Source organism: Rhinolophus hipposideros, assembly GCF_964194185.1.
Source record: "Rhinolophus hipposideros genome assembly, chromosome: 15".
NCBI lineage: Eukaryota > Metazoa > Chordata > Mammalia > Chiroptera > Rhinolophidae > Rhinolophus > Rhinolophus hipposideros.
In genome coordinates, this window is record NC_138061.1 from 20,925,174 (window position 1) to 20,940,828 (window position 15,655).

Sequence of the window (15,655 nt, forward strand, 5' to 3'; positions counted from 1 at the left end):
GCTACTTTGTCCTCCTCCCGTCTGTGTTTGCCTGGGGGACCTCTCTCTATGTGTCGCCTGAGCTGCTAGCAAGTGTGAAAGAATGCTGTCTGCCAGGATCCCCAGAGCCCCCAAATCAGTTGGAACTGGGATTTTTGAGGGGGCCTAGTCCACCCCCTTATCCTTAACCTTTCTAAGTTTCCTTGTCTTCTCTTTAACGGGGATGCTCTCAGCACTTTTGTGAGGGTTAAATTAGGCAGTGTCTTTAAAGCAGTGGTTCTCACATGTACATCATTTGTTAAAACACAGATGACTGGGTCTCACCCCAGAGTTTCAGTAGGTCAGGCAGGAGGCCCAAGAATTTGCACTTTTAACAAGTTCCCAGATGATCCTGGGGCTGCTGGTCCAGGGAGCCCATTTTGAGAACCACTGACTTAAAACCGTAGGAACATACTCGTAAATGTGAGCATCTTATATGCACACACAAAGAGACCAGATTTTTCTGGTCTTATCCCAGTTTTCAGTCAATGGAAATATATAAATCATTTTAAATTGCCCTTACTACAGCCCTCAAGGGGCTGTCAAGAAAAATAGCCTTGAGGCAGAGTGATTGTAAAGGAGGCTGAGAGGAGAGGATAAATATTTCACGGGCTCAGCCATTGGTGTTCCTCATATGTCCAGAAAGAAGCCAGGGAGCGTCGAGGGAGAAGAGAAAGGAATCACTCACCTTCTGAATCCATTAGCCAGGGAGCATTACTTCGTTACTCATCAGTCAAGGAGGACTTTTAGGTGGAGGTAGGCTTTTAGGCCTGGGGGTGTGCTGATGTACCAGGCTCCAGGGAACGCCCTCCTCAAGTTCTAAGATCCGTGGACCTGCTGTATCAGAATCACAGAAACTCGGGCTTCCAGACCTGTGGAATCAGAATCAGGGGAGTTCTAGAACCATTTATTTAAATGTAATCCCAGATCAGACTTACACACTTGTGGAGTTCTTTCCTAAGGTGTCTCAAATCCTATCAAAGATGTAAGGGGCTGAGGGGGGTGGGGAGGAATGCACAGTTAGTGTTTTGTGGGTACAAAGTTTCAGTTTGGGAAGATTAAAAAGTTCTGGAGGTGGATGGCAGTGATGACTGTAAAACAGTGGGAACGTACTTAATGCCACAGAACCGTACACTTAAAAATGACTACAATGGCAAATTTGTTGTTCTGCATATTTTACCACAATAAAAAATAAACACCCATCAAGGAGATAAAAGCATAACCAATGAGATTAGTTGTATCTGATTAAGTACGAATTACCTTGAAAAAAGTTGTCATAATGGATTGCACAGAGTACAAAAAGACAAAAGAAATCATGTTGGGAGGGATCCCTGCCCAGTAGAATGGGTGGTCTGATTCTAGTAACAAACAGTTCTGAATAAGGCAAAAGTATCTTCAGGATAAATAGGAGGCAATATTCCTGGTGAATATCCAACGCCCCTTCTGGTGCGCCTCTTCTGGTCTCCCCAGGCAATATTCTGATCTACAGTGATGGGGGCTGTCATGTGGGGAGGCCTGTGGGGTCTCAGCTCCCACTCCCCACATAAGAACGCAGAACACGGTGAGGCCAAAAAGGAACACCCATGGAGTCATAGGTAGGGGAGTCATACCACTATAGTCTCAGTGGCAGCTGGGTTGGAGACACAGGAAGCAGGAGCCACACGATCCACAACCTGCTGTCCACTTCTGTGCCAACCGACTGTGGGGACAGAGCCAGGATTGCAGTTTCCAGGCTCTCGGCCTCACGTGGAAAGGTGCTGGCTCAGGTAGTAAAAGGCCATCAGCTGTGATTGGATGGCCATCAGCTGTGGCTAGTTGGCCGTCAGCTGTAACCAGTGAGCCATTGGCACTAATATAACTGCCGTGGCTACGCTAGCAGCAAATGGGGGCTAGTAAGAAGACGGTGGGTGGCAAGCGCGGATTGCAGTTAGGACGGCGGGTTGTGGACAGTGTGGCACCTGCTTCCTGTGTCTCCAACCCAGCCGCCAGCGAGAATACACTGGTATGACTCCCCTATCGATGGCTCTGTGAGTGTTCCTTTTTGACCTCACCATATCCTGCATTCTTATGTGGGGAGCGGGACAGGAGACCCCGCATGACACCCCGCGTGACACCAACCAACCCCACTTGCTAACTGCAATCCGCTCTTGCAGGCTCAGCCACCATCTTCTTGCTAGCCCCATTTTCTGCTAGCGTAGCCACAGCAGTTATATTAGTGGCCAACAGTTCACTGGTTACAGCTGACGGCCAACTAGCCACAGCTGATGGCCAGCCAATCACAGTTGACGGCCATTTACTACCTGAGCCAGCACCTTTCCACGTGAGGCCAAGAGCCTGGAAACTGCACTCCTGGCTCTGTCCCCACAGGGGCCTTCTCGAGCACTGCTCCCCAGCCCCCCCACACGCCCAATAGGCAATGTCCCCTGCAGGTTCGTGTGGCTCAAGCGGTCTTCCGTTGTAAATGTCCTCATCGGCTCTCCAATACATGACTCATTCCCCTGGGACCAGAGTCCTGTTTGACCACAGCACATCCATTCACAGAACCTCAATGTCTGGCCAATTGAAAACGCCGAAGTTCTAAACCTGCAACGCTGAGGATGCAAATGACCCCCCAGGAGGATCACAAATTCTAGAAGGCACAGCCTGGAAAGAGGACTGTCAACTCCATCCACCTTCCTCCTCCCAACACACACCTGCTTATAATGAAAGTATAAGTCAAACCTGAGAAATGCTCTCATTCTGCCCAGGAATGGATAAGCATTATCTGCTTATGCTTTCCAAGCTCATCGCAGGACTCTGTCAAGTCCCACTTTAATCTCACCTTCTCAGCAAAATCGTGGCTGAATTCTCCAAACTCATTGACCCCCTCTGTTCTAAATGCCTACTGAATCAGAATCAAGGATTTGGCATTTCATTATACATGGCCTTGTGTCTTTTCCTGGCTTAAGTAGCTTGACAGGGTGCAAGAGGTGTGGGTTTGGAGCCAGAGAGATTTAGGTTCCAGGCTAGCCCTGCCACTCCGTGGCTGTGTCACTATGATTCTGAGCCTCAGTATCTGCACCTATGCTTAAAATTTAAGAAACTCAGTCAAAGAAAGAACGAAGAAGGTGGTACAATGGCTGCAGGCATGGCCGGCGCTATGGAGGCACTCAACAACTATTCTCTGAACACACTATTCAGCTACTAGAAACGGAGAAACACACACTCTCCTCCCTTTCTCCCAGAGCCCTGGCTCTCAGCCCTGGCTGCCTATCAGGCTGGTGAATAGCTTTGAACGACCAGAGATCCTGGAATGGGGCTCGAGCATCTTTTCTTTTAAAGCTCCGCCAGCCACTGCCTTAGAGCAAATGGCACACTACTGACTTCAACAAATGCTTGAGAAGGACTTCATAAATTGATTGAGATGCAGAGTTCTGCGATCAATATAACTGACAAGAAGGGACTATTCCTTGCAGGTATCATCATCATTGCCAGGTCCCATTTTCACAGCGGAAAAACCCCACCGCATATTAGATAACTAGAGATGAGCATTAACTGAGCTGCCAAACACTTGGTCATGAGACCAAGGACCCCAACAATGTTTTTTTGTGTGTGTGTTTTTTTCAAATGTTACCTTTTTTTTTTTTTTATTTGGGGAAGGGAAACAGGATTTTATTGGGGAACAGTGTGTACTTGCAGGCCTTTTTCCAAATCAAGTTGTTGTCCTTTTAATCTTAGTTGTGGAGGGTGCAGCTCAGCTCCAGGTCCAATTGCCATTGTTAGTTGCAGGGGGTGCAGCCCACCACCCCTTGCAGGAGTTGAACCGACAAACTTGTGGTTGAGAGGACACGCTCCAACCAACTGAGCCCTCTGGCACTGGCCCATGTGGGAATCGAACTGGCAGCCTTCGGTATTAGGAGCATGGAACTCCAACCGCCTGAGCCACCGGGCCGGCCCCAACAATGTTTTTGTTAATTATTCACATTCGACAGCAGTTGTCTGTTCACATACTGAGACTCCTTAATTAGGGAAATAACCATCTTCTCCAAGACATACCTTGTTTGCACAGTGGTAATAAAATAAAGGGGTCACAGAAGAACTTTGGGAGGAAGAGCTGAAAAGCCCAGTGTTATATAAATAGAAAGCTGGATGGTTACTAAAATTGACCCCACAGTCATATAATTAGCAAACAGGGGGTGAAAACCTCATTAACTACAAAAATTATTAACAGAGAAAAAAAGGAAAGGGAGAGCTGAAGGTGGAGGTTTTGAGCTGCCCAGGGAAGGCTGCTCTGAAGGAGGCCGGGCTGTAGCCACAGAGGGCTCTGTGGGTAAGAGCGGGAGTCTGAGATATGGGGAAGAACCAAAGAGCTGCTTGGCCTCCACATCCACCCGGAGTTTCCATAAGGATAAGACAAGAGGTTAGAAATGCTCAGGACAGTTAATTGGCCACGGTCTCTGTCTTCCAATGCCTAGGCCCAGGGTTGTGTGGCAGCACTGCCTGCAGGCACAGGGTCTGCAGTGGTGGCCCTCACTCTCTACACTGCATGTATGAACATGAAGGGTCTTCTGTGATCCAGAGAGTAGTCAAGGAAACTCAGAATAAAGCCAATGAACGAGACTAGCCGGGGCCCCGGTTAGCTAGCCCTATCAGATGCCTGCTGCCCAGATCTCAGCTCCCTCTTGAACTCCCTAAGCCTGGACTTCGCTTTTGACCCAAGTAGGGTGAGTGTTGACTCCTGTCTCATGACCAAAGGGGGAATTTGGTTTTTTTGGTTGGATTCATTCAGCCAGTCTATAGCTGATTACTCTTTAAGGCAGCAGCCGCAGGCAGGATCTCTTTGGGGAAGAACAAAGTGGAGAGAGACGTTCCTTCCCACTGTGCCACAGACCACCATGCTTTGACACCTCAGTGAAAGGGCAGATGTTGTGCAGGGACACTGATATGCTCTGTGAGAGAGGGCAGTGGAGGCAGGGAAAAGGGACAGTGTGACTGGGGACATGGCCATGTCCAATAGAGGCAGAAACAAATACACAGTCGGCCCAGTGGCAGCAGTGCCCAGCAGAGACTGGCAGCAGCTGACCAGGCCTGCTTGTGGGCTTTCCAGGGATATTCTCTAGGTACATCCAGGAAAACATGGGGGGGCCTTTGGCAAAGATGGGGATCCTGCATTAGCAGGCAGGGGTGCAGCTAGGAGAGCGTAGGAGATTACTGATGACATGACCCACTTTTAACCTGAGGACACTTATACTGAGTGTATGCAAGAGGAACTAAGAACCGATACCCAGCGTGACTTTTTTTTTTACTGACTCTGATTTCTTTCAAACCAAAAGGGCAAGTTAAATGGTAAAAAAAAATAAAGTTATTTATTTAAGGGCAAAATGAGGATAAACAGTTTTAGTTACACAACACCACTCTCCCCCTAAACGATCCTCGGTATTGATGAAAATGTTTGACTTAAATCTTTCCATGTCTCCTGACCAGCCCTGACCATCCAGGGAAAAATCGACTGACTCCATGAGCGGAACGTACCTCATGTCCCTCAAGCCCATGGCGGGAAGTACCCACAGTCACCTACATGCGAGCCCACGGTACCCATACAATGCAGCCCCACCTATAGATCACAGAGTTGACAAGATAGGGTTAAAGCCTCAGCCTTGCTTTTCCTCAGGAGATGCCATGTGAAAAATTGCTAGCCTGGCAGTGCCCTTTGGCTTTGGCAATCAGGCAAGGAAGGCTAATTAGTCAGTCTGAGATCCAGGGGGGAAATGCTGACAAACTCAATAAGCAGGAAGTGCCTGGACCCCAGGGGGCGCTAGAACCACTTAAAAGCAGAGGGCAGCGGGGGGGGGGGGGGGGGGGGGGGGGGGGGGGTCGGGGAGAGCAGTAGAAGGGTAAACAGGTGTTCTCCAAAGAACTCTTTACCTGCTGAATTCTTCAGCCTTTATTCAGAGATTATTTTCAATCAACATTGAAGAGGCTTTACCAAGCTCCAGGCACTGTGCTCATGTTTTCTCAGACACTCATACCTGTGAAATGAAAGAGGGGTGGGTGGTGGTGACGGACAGCTGGTGCCAAAAGTTGCAGGGCTTTGCAGGATGTGCAGAGTACGCCATGGTCCTGGAATGTCAATTCTCTATCCAAAAATGGCAGGGGGCGGAAGGGCAGCAGAATCATTTGATATCAGAACAAGCATGGGCATATTATGGAATACAATGCAAACTCTACAGACAAATGTAAAATAGAGCGGAAGGCTTCAGAATTAGGGCTGTATTCTCAGATATTCCAGGGCACACGATCAGTGTCCCTTGGAGTTAGGATACATCAGTGGAGAAGCAGAATATATTTTTACTTTGTCTTTATATTCCAACTGCAAGGGTTAGATTTCAGTATCTCTTTCTCAAATTACAATAATAATAATAATAATAATAAATGACTAGCCCAAACTCACTGAGCTCATGACTGAGCTAGAAGTGTAAACTAAGTATGTTCTGATCCACAGCCCCATTCAAGAAGACAGGTTGGAGGGCCTAAATCCTATTCAGACTAGGAGAGCATTCAGGCTCCTCAATTATTCCCCAGGTTTCCCACTGAGGGTACACAGGCAGGCACAGAGGGATGGCTGTTCAGAAAAGGACACTGGACAGGCCCAGATAGGAACAGGTCACCCCAATGTTCAACCGCCACCAAGGGAGATAAGGAAATCCTGAAACAAACAAAAGTAGTCCCTTCCTTTAGAGATGAGGTGTGATGGACACTGGATTATACAGAGAAAAAAAACGTTTCTTTTTCATCTTGTATAACACACCTTTCTTTTCATGTATTGTGACTCGGGACAGAAGCCCACCAGTTGTGAAAATCGGATTAGATTTAATAAATGTATTCACATACTTTCTGGACCTTGGTAGAAACACTTAATTATAATGATTTCCAAGTATTTTTTGAAGATTCAAATTCATAAAGCTTGGGTGAGTTTTTATTTCATGAGCATATCTTTATTTCACTTATTTCCTTGCGCATCTTCCAAATCGAAAGATACGCTGCAGGCAGCGGAAATCAGGTCTGGAGGCTGCCCAGACAGCCCTGCCTAGAGGTTATCCATGGCTGAGCAAAGGAGCAGATAGCACATGGCTCTGAAGTTTACCCATTCGACAGATAGGCACCATGCCAGGCAACTGGTCACACAACAGTGAACATAACAGTGAAACGTCCTGTCGTCTCTCTCAAGGAGTGACAGAACTGATGCAAATCCAGACTGTTCGATGAGTAATTGATGCTGCTCTAAGAATAGCACCAGGAGCTGCGTGGGAAGAGTGTCCTGAACCTGCTACCTAATTTACTTCACTTCCCCGGACTTTACTTAGTTTCTTAGCCTGTACATGAAGATGACAGCGACAGCCATCATGATGGGGCCTGCGAGACCTAACTAGTTTACAATAGATAAAATAGGAAACACAGTGTATAGCACTGTGATGACATGGGCTTGGGCTCAAAGACCTGAGTTTGAGGGTGTGACACCTAGAACAATGCCTGGCACATGTGAGCACTCCACAAGTATTAGCTTTTCTTACGAACGACAATACAAATTAGAATATAGAGAACTGATTGCTCGCTGAATGGTATTTAGTGAGTGTTCAATATGTATATCAGTTACCATTCCACCCTCCTCCTCTTTCTGTCCCCAGCTGGGTGACAATAGGGGGCTGGGATCATACTGAATGTTAATGGATCTGTGTATCCAATCTCTGGCTTCACTTCAAACCAAAGGAACAAATGATTTTGAACTTCTTTGCGTTTTGCATCAGTTGTCCCTGAGGAGAGCAGAATGGTGTTACATCTGAGTGACGCAGGCACTCCAGGCCAAACTAGGGCTTAGTTAGCATTTTGTTTCTCACCCTCAGTAATCCAAATCATGGCCTTGATTCCCCCATAGATAGTTGCCTGGAAGTAGCTCTCCTGACCTGATAAAAATAAACAAATATGTGAGGCAGGGGGAGGGGTGGGAATGAAGAAAACTGTGTCCATGGATTAAAAGAAAAACTTGGATCTGTGCTCTATTCCCAAATCCAAATGGGACTGGCTCCACCAAAGGTGTACATATTAGGTAAAGAGCCCAATCCTGAGAGCATATCTAGAGGGGAGAAGGGAGAAAGTAGCTCATCACACTCCCACTAACTGCCCTCCCTCTGTCCCCCACACTGGCTTTCAGCTGCAATGAGGAGGAGCCATTCTTACAAAGCAGCAACACTAAAGGAGCCAGTTGAGGATCTGAGGGGAACAGATGTCTGATTTCCTCCCTGGCTCCTTAAAGCTGCTTTCAGCTTAATTAGCCAACTGTGCTCCTCTCACACCTGGATGGGATTCTGGAGGGCTGAGCAAACACCCACTGGGCCCCTTAAAGGGTGGCCCACACCCTCTGTGCCCTCCAGGCTTTGTCTGAGCCACAAGAGCCCACCTCCCCACCAGCCTCTCCCTAGGAGTCTGGGCTGTAGCCAGTCCCCTCTACTGACTGCAGAGACGTGATCGGAAGAGAAGCAGGCTCATGCAAAAGGCCTTCACTTCCCAGTTGCCACTTCAGCCCCCAACTCACTGTGGTCCCTTGGAGGGGAAGAGCAGAATCTCAAAGTGCCGGGCACCCTTCTCAGTATCTTACACGTATGGATTCCCTTACTCCTCACAAGAATGCTACAAGTACAAGATGTTACTTTTTTTTTTTTTTTTTTTTTTACCAGTAAGCGAACTGATACAAAAAGGGATTAAATGATATGCCTAAAGTCACTCCACTAATGAGTAGTTTAACTGGGATTAAACATGGAATTCCATCTCTACAATCTGTGTTCTTCACCATGACACTAGATGCCTGATGGATGAACTCACCGGGGAGCAAAAATGGGTGCATGTGTTTTAGGTTTAAAGACAGAAATATGGATGTTACCCAGCCCATCAGTTCAGCAAGCCAGTGTAGCACCAAGCTGTCCTGGAGAGATCAACAGAGGAAGGAAACGTGGCTTCTGTTCTCGCGAGGTTTACTGTTTAATAATGACTGACACTGGTCAAGCAGTTACCCATACCCCAACCCTATGTTATTATTTCCAATTTACAGATGAGCAAAACTGAGACCCAGAGAGGAACATGTTCAAGGTCATATAGCTAATGCAAGGTTGAGCTGGGATTTGAGTGCAGTTCTATTTGTCTCCTAGGTAGATATGCTGGTCCCTGTGTCAGGTTCGAAGGCAACACTCATTCAGGCATAGGCGCCAACCAGGAGTAGGAGGACCTCTCCCCTCATCCCTGCTCCGTGATGCAGAAACCCCTGGGCCAGAAGACCTAGACTTGGCCCCACTCCCCATCAAGCCCACTTTTGGATCCCTTGGGTCCTCCTTGAAATAAAGCAGAATCATGGGCTTCAGCCCCTGACTCGTGCCCATGCAGTCCCTCTTGACCAGGGAACCAAGGTTTCCAGCAGCATGTCTTCCAGCAGGAATCCTTCTCCAAGCTCCCAGGAGAGTAGGCAGATGCCCAGAAGAATCTGGTCCTCCTAGCCTGGAACTGCATGTGAGCCTGCCCTGGAAGCCTGCTCCATCCCCACACCCACCTGTACCATCTTCCCAAGAGACAGAAAAGTACAGCCTGACAGCCTTTAGAGGATGCCCTCAGTGATTTCAAATTTTTGTTTAAAAGGCTATTTTGGACTTTTTCAGAAGTCTCTTCTAAAGCACTCAGTTTGGAGCTTTGTATGTCCATGGGATCTGTAGTGATGTCTACTCTCATTTCCGATTTAGTAATGTGTCCTCTTTTTCTCTTAGTCTGTCTAGAAGCTTATCAATTGTATTGATCTTTTCAAAGAATCAGCTTTTTGTTTCGTTGATTTTCACTGTTGATTTCCTGTTTTCGATTTCATTGATTTCTACTAATTCTTGTTCTTTTCTTCTGCTTACTTTGGATTTAATTTGCACTTCTTTTTCCTAAGTTTCCTACGGTGAAAACTTAGATGATTGATTTTAAGAATCTCATGCTCTACCAACTGAGCTAGTGGGGTAAGTCCCTAGATGATTGATTTTAGATCTTTCTTCTTTTCTAATACATGCATTCAGTGTTATAAATTTCCCTCTAAGTGCTGCTTTCACTGTATTTCACAAATTTTAATAAGTTGTGTTTCTGTTTAGTACAAAACATTTTTTCGTTTTTTTTAAGATTTCTTCTTTGACCCATATATTATTTAGAAGTGTGTTATTTGATCTCCATACACTTTGGGATTTTCCAGTTATCTTTCTGCTGTTGATTTCTAGTTTAATGCTATTGTGGTCTGAGAGCAGACATTGCCTGGTTTCTATTCTTTTAAATTTGTTAAGTTGTATTTTATGGCCCAGAATGTGTCTTGGTGAATGTTCCATGTGAGCTTGAAAAAAAATGTGTATTCTACTGGTGTTGGATGAAGTAATCTATACATGTCAATTATCTCCAGTTGATTGATGCTATTGTTGAATTCACCTATGTCCTTACTGATTTTCTGCCTTCTGGACCTGTCCATTTCTAATTGGGGGATGCTGAAGTCTCCAAGTATGATAGTGGATTCATCTGTTTCTCTTTGCAGTTCTAATAGTTTTGGCTCATATAGTTTGATGCTCTATTATTAAGCTATAGAACAATTATTAAGGATTGTTATGTCTTCTTGGAGAATTGACTTCTTTATCGCTATGTAATGTCTTTCTTTATCCCTAATAAATTTCCTTAGTTTGAAATCTGCTCTGAGATTAATATAGCTATACTCTTCTTTTCTCTGGGTTAGGGTTAGCATGGTATATTTTCCTCCATCCATTTATTTTTAATCTGTATATGTCTTTATATTGAAAGTGATTTTTTTTTTGCAGACAACACACAGTTGGATCTTGTTTTTTGATCTACTCTGACAATCTCTGTCTTTTAATTGGTACATTTAGACCATTTACATTCAAAGTGATTACTAATATAGTTGGATTAATATTTATCACATTCATGACTCTTTTCTATTTGTTTCCCTTGTTCTTTGCTTCTGTTTTATCTTCTACTCCTTTTCTGTCTTTTGTGGTTTTAGTTGCGCATTTATGATTCCATTTTCTCTTCTTAATCTTAACACATCAGCTATACTCATTGGTCATTCCTTTCTAGCCTTGTTTCTGCCTATCTAGGCTGTCTCTCTGTTCTTCTTTTACCAAATCCATTCCACGCAAGCCACTTACCAGTTATTCAGTAAAACAACTTTATCTTGCAGTTAGGTCTAGGTATACGGTGATCCCTGCCTTCAGGAGTTGATGATCACCATTACCATTTACCAAGCATCTATTATATGCCAACCACTGCCTTGGACATTCTTAAATAGTTCAATACAGGGACATTATTATTCCAGTTTCAGAGATTTGCTGCAAAAATGTTCTTAGTTCTACATTGCTACCACAGGTTTTTCCAAAAGACATTAAGAGAGTCCAGGGCCTGAGCTGAGATCTAAACTCAAATGTCTCCTCTTCTCAACAGGATAGAAATCTGACTTTCTGCCCTCTGATTTCCTCCCAAGTTCATTTTTTCATCCGTTGGAGAGGGATTCAGTTGGCTTCGGCAGCAGTGAGTGTATATTGTGATTTTTTTTAATTAAATTATAATATTGTTTTCATTTTAAAAATATAGAGTAGAGGCATTTGGGGACAAGCATCAAAAAGGATGACATCACCCCTTCTGAGCCTTCTGATTGAATCTTAGCTGTGAAAAATATCGTAGTAAAATGATAGGGGACACCAAACAATTTGGGGCACCGGGTCTATAGCTGATTCAATCAATCATGGTCATCGTGTCCATGTGATGGCCTTTGGTTTGCCACTTTTGGGAATTTAAAATGGAAACTTGGAGATTCAGCCACAGATAGGAGCAGATCAGAAGTGGAGTTTAACTGAATCACTGCAGGGCTGAAGTGCTAATTCAAGGTCAGGAATTCTGCTGTAGCTCTTGTCCTAGGAATAGCTATGGCCTACTGGTCCAGATTTTACTTGGATTTCAGCATGTCCACAGCCTTAGAATATTCTCCCCTTAACTCGAGGGGACGTCTGTTCCTAGCACATATATGAGCTCTTAGCATAAACTGATTTTGCTTTAAAATATAAAATGTACCTCTTTCACAAAAATAGAGAAGATATTCTCTCCTGAGCTTCAGGTCATCTTACGCTGACTATGGTCAAACACTCAGGCAGGTGGGTATGGAGCTCCCACCATGCACCTGGCCCTGTGCCAGGGCTGGTAAAGGAGGCTGGATCGTGGCAGCCTAGCCTATTCTATTATGGAGGGAAAGGACAGAAGTGAGGGAAGAAAGTTTGGCTTAGGCCCTAAGGGAACAGGAAGACAGGTTAAGGAGCCGGCTTTTGTCCCGTGCTTGCTCCTTGCCTGCTGCCAGCTTTCTGGCTGCCACAAGATGAGCTGGGGGGTTTCCTGGGCTGAGCACTTCTTTTCTGGGAGCTTGGAAAGAGAAGAAAGCCAAACCCTCGCTGACCTTTGTGAAGTCAATAAACTGAGGTTCATGGGAAAGGTGAGTTCACCCAAGGATAGTTATCACTTTGCAAGATAGGAAAGTAGCTTTTTTACAGGGGCCTTAGGAATGAAAACAGAACAACTTTAAAAAGTTTCATGAATCTGTATACAGAGTGGGTATGTGTACGTGTGCGAGTGTTTTTTTTTGGGGGGGGGGTAGAGGGCATTTATTTTCTTTCCTCTTTGGAAAGGAAAGCAGTGATGGAGAAAACCACTTACTGGGTGTCCATGAACAAGTTACTTCTTTCAGCCTCAAATTTCTTCATCCATAAAATAAAAAAAGATAATACCTACCCCATATGTTCACTGTGTGAATTAAATGATCTAATATATAATGTCTGGTATATAGTCAGCATTCAATAAGTGGTAGCTTTTTTTTTTTTTTTTTTTAATTCAGATAGACACAGGGAGTCCTGCCAGATCCTACAACAAGATCCCTCGTAAACTCTTGCTGTCTGGCTAGAACAGAACATTCCACCAGTGTGAAACTTAGCCCCCCACTCTTAAAAATCAAAGCCCCACAGCATTGCGATATAATTTCTTTTCCCTTACAGGAAAGTTGTTCAAGGAGAGTGGCAGAAAAGGAAGCACGGGGAAAGGGCTGCTGCTCATCTCAGCACTTGGCATTCCGTGCCTCTCCCACCCTGTCGCCTATCCAATAACCCAGATTAGTCCATGTGCCCAGAGACCACCCTCAATGCATGTAAGCATAGCTGGAACTCAGGTCACACAAGAACTTTTGTGTGACCAACTCGGGGGCTTCACATTTTAATACGGCCAATGTGTGAATATAAGATTTTATATTTTAAAAAGTCCGGATTTCTGGTCCATCTTGAAAAGCCAGAAATCAGGCCCCGCTGGCATGCCTTCCTCTGTGTCAGCAATAGGTGGGCAATGGGTAGCAGCTGCCTCTTCCAGCTGAGGCATGGGGTCTTCAGTTTTCTATAGTCCTCACCACTCCCTACTGTTTTATCTTCATGTATGTTCCTTGCCTGGCCCTGTGGGCATCTGTAACATCTGCTTTAGAGACACGTAGTTAGCTATTTTCTGAGCCAAATCTTTACCCTCCATCAGCCCCTGTAAGAAGACAAAGAACAAGGATCATGTGGGGATCTGTGAAGTCCTTAGAATGGTGCCACAAGAAGAGGTCAGGACATTTTTTTGTCCTCCAGACTTGGTTTCTTCCCTAGTAGGAAACGAGCACTGGGTTGGGAGTCTGGCTCCTGGGTGTGTAAATTCATGCTCCTCCATGTCACCTGGCTGGACTTCAGTTCCTGCTATGACTTGGGAGCACCGGAGGAGAGGGACCCAGAGGGCTCCCTGGGCTCTAATTTGTCATAACTACAGACCAGCAAGTATCTAGTTCAGATGGGAATAGAGCTGCACAAAGACTCCAGGGGCCTGAGTCATTGTTCAGAGCTAGTCATGCCCTCAATTTCCTATTAGAGAGAGGTTGAGCCAAAAACACCCAGCAGCTGGAGCATCAGCACTGAAAGGGAGAAAGCTAGAAACCTTTGTTTCTTGCTGTGATGGTTCATTTACAACCCAAAGATGCATGGTGGGTGGGTGTCAGAGAAAGTAGAGTCCCCACACTGGGGTCAGGAAAGTAGCAGTGAAAACTTGGAGTATAGGAAAAAACATTAAGAGCCAGAGGGATATGGGGAGGGGGGAAGTAAACGCTGGTGAAGAGAGAGGTGCCTGATTAAAAAGCTGCATAATTCTGGACTAAAAAAAAATTAAACCCGGGGGGAATAAAAACACTAAAAAGAGTCATCAATTCATGTTGTGACTTATTCCAGTGCCACCCCAGCTCCTTGGGGCATTTCTGACCTTGGCTCCCCTGTCCTGCCCTGCCTAGGATGTGTTCTATGGGCTCACCCTCCCTCTCCCTCTTCCCCTCCAAGCCCTGGCTGCTTCCAAATAAGCCCTCAGTTCTGCAAGCCATTTTCTTAGATTGCATCTAACGTAAAGTGTTCCACTGGAATAATTTTGTTTTCATTTCACCAAGCAAGAGAAAAGACTTGAGATGCTTTTAAAAAGCAGCTAAGCCCAGGCAATTTTAATAGGCTAGCGGGTGAGGTAATAAGAGTACTTTAACATAGATTTACAACAAAGTAAACACTCCAGAGAGAGAGATGGAAAGAATAACAGAGAGAGAGAGAGAGAGAAAGAGAGAGAGAGAGAGAGAGAGAGAGAGAGAGAGAGAGAGAGAACTCAACCACAGAGGAGTAAGTGTTGGATCATCCCTTGCAAACTCTGATATCTCACATGAAATCCAAGACGGCTCTAGGAAAATAAGTGCCCCCTACCACAAAGTCCCATCAACAATCTCCATCAAGCACCTCAGACGCAACATACTATCTCTACAGCTGGCACCTTAGACAGATGGCACCCATGAGAAGCTCTCAGCCATATGCTAGCTGGCCTATGGGTAACATTTAGGGAGGTCTATGTTTTTTTCAGAAAGGGTACAAAGTCTTTGGCCTTTCAGGAAATCTCATAAGGAATCCTGCTCCTCCTGGAGCTGTACGTCACCAGGCCCCCTGGCAATGAGATACCAGGGAGTTCTAAACCCAGCCAACTCATGGGTAGAGAGTGGTCCTCCTTTAAACCTGAGTTCTGGAACTTCCTGGTGGTGGGAGGAATGGAAGGGTGCAGTCCTGTACACTGATAATAAAAGATAACTTCTTCATCACTAGCAGTTGCCTCCTAACTGGCTTGTTGCCTGCCTGACTCCCATCCCCAGGGCATTTTCTCACTGCAGCCAGAGACTCATCTGGGAAACCTAGATTCCGTTGGGGAAGGATCTCATCTGCTGAAAATCCTGTAGTGACTTCCCATATTTTAGAGAAAGAATAAAATCCTTAACAGGGTCTAAGAGGGTGACCATATGCCATCCAAACCATGACAGTGTTGGGAGTAAGGGGGAATCTATTCCTAATTTGCCAGGGGAAAAGACGCAAACGAGGACTGTCCCCAGCAAACTGAGATGCATGGTCACCACCCATTCAGGCCCTGCATGTTCTGCCCCTAATCACTCTCTCCAGCTCAGCCCAAACTGCTGGCCCTCTTTCATCCCCAGAATTCCTCATGCTCCTTCCTACCG